Source organism: Pinus tabuliformis, chromosome 5_2 (genome assembly GCF_031772625.1).
Source record: "Pinus tabuliformis cultivar Carrire ecotype Pingquan chromosome 5_2, CPIR1, whole genome shotgun sequence".
NCBI lineage: Eukaryota > Viridiplantae > Streptophyta > Pinopsida > Pinales > Pinaceae > Pinus > Pinus tabuliformis.
In genome coordinates, this window is record NC_142306.1 from 756142491 (window position 1) to 756144442 (window position 1952).

General features: G+C 34.3%; 1 pseudogene; it reads left to right on the plus strand.

The window, feature by feature from the left end:
- The first annotated feature begins 316 nt into the window (after positions 1–316).
- LOC149161469 (protein ENHANCED DISEASE RESISTANCE 2-like) lies at positions 317–987 on the plus strand (annotated as a pseudogene).
- The last annotated feature ends 965 nt before the right edge of the window (positions 988–1952 follow it).

The window sequence follows — 1952 nt, forward strand, 5'->3', positions numbered from 1 at the left end:
TAAGGGATTTTCCAGAGGGATGGACACCACACTCAAGACTGCAAAATAAAACATCAATGAAAATAAAAATAAAAATAAAAAAGTTAAGATTAAATAACATATATTCATTTCACATTTCTTTTAACATTGATCCATATGAATTAAAATCAAGGGTTAAAAGTGTTTCTTATTAATCCTCATATTATAGCTTCATGCAAATTTACAGATGAAAAATCTAGATCTATAGATGGGAGAGTTTTAGAACCCTGACATGGCATATAATTAGTTAATAATAGTGAAAAAAGGTCTCTACTAGAGAGTGTTTGAAACCCTAAGCATGGAGTGGCTCAAGGTAGGTTCAAATCTTGACTATGTACTCAGCCACCCTATTAACAGAGTGATGGTAGCGTAAGGAAAAGTGAACTGAGATGGAAAAGGGCTGAAAACGTTCATTTTCATGGTGAATTTATACTATGTTAGGAGCTTCACAACACTATTTTATACTATGTGATCGATTCAATCACAATCCCGGTGGTTTCTACCATTTTATCCCCAAAGATGATAATTTTAGGAATAACAGGTTCAATATCATGAAATGCATTGTGAAGGGCTTGTGGATCATGAAGACCATCGTTGGGAAATTCTGCAGCCTTCCTGCTGGGGAAGGCGTTGAGGTGTAACTATATAAAGGGTTTGAATTATCTTGAAATCTAACATGGACATCAAATTATAACATGGCTTTAAGGTATGTTAACTCTGCCACTGTGGATATGGAATTTATGGTGGACTCTCTGGTCTCAGGTCGAGGATGAGTTCCTAGAGAGGTTCTTTGGGGTGTTACCATTTCAAAAAATATAAGGTTCTTACGAGTTATTAGAATTTCTTAAAGAAAGATGGCTCTTAAGTGCTATTAACGTTTCTAAAAAAAATATGGGCGCTTCCACAAGGTTGGATGTCATTACCACTGAGGATTGGTGTGGTCGAAATCCATTAAGAGAACATTATTAGGAATCAGGTTTTCAACAAGCAAATTAGCGAGGGGTTTCTCACTTTGAAATAGTGTTCATTCCCAGAAGATCAAATTTGAAGCTGTTAAAGGAATAATAAAAATCCAAGCCTAAAACATCTATCTCCAGCCTAACAACGTATCCTTCTAATACATAGAGGAAATTCCATGCATCAGTGTTCATAGTCAAGGGAGTTGCTAGTAGGGAATGAGACTTTGAAAGGCTCTTAGAGCTCCCATTAGACCAACTACTAGCTACAAATAAGGTAGATTGTGGGGAATCCTTTCAAGCTACATAATTTTCCTATGAAAGAAAAAATAATGGGTGAAACCTACAACATGTATGGGGTTTGGGCATGGTTTTGAACAAAAATTGTATAGAAATAAGCGACAGAAGATCATATTATATTAACGCACACTTTATAGATTGAAACCCTAAAATAAAATAGAAATGGAGAGGGTTTATGCACCTCTTTGATGACATCCTCTACAATGTCGATGGTTTGCAAATTGTAAGAAGGATGTCAAACCAGCCCCGCAAACTATAAAAATGTGTAGAAACATACCTTGCACATCATGATGAGACCATTTTTGGTTGAACAATGGGTGTGTATAGGCCACTAACATCCAAATTACATACATCTACTATATTGTGTGGGTATTCTCTATCTTTTTAGATTATAGTACTATCAACCAACAAATAGTATAAACAACATGGATCATTAAAAAAAATAGAATAATAGCATAAATTCCTTTTGAATTACACCACATTGCTACTAGCACTATAGGCCAATTTACATTTACACATTACACTAGGAAAACACTTATTAACGTATAAAAACAACATTACACTAAAAGAGTGCACATCAAAAGTTGAAATTAATTCTATTTTTGAAGTTTCAAAAGTTTCCCTTAATTCTATTTTCCCAATGTCAGTTATTTTACAAGTTTAGATGAATGCCAATTA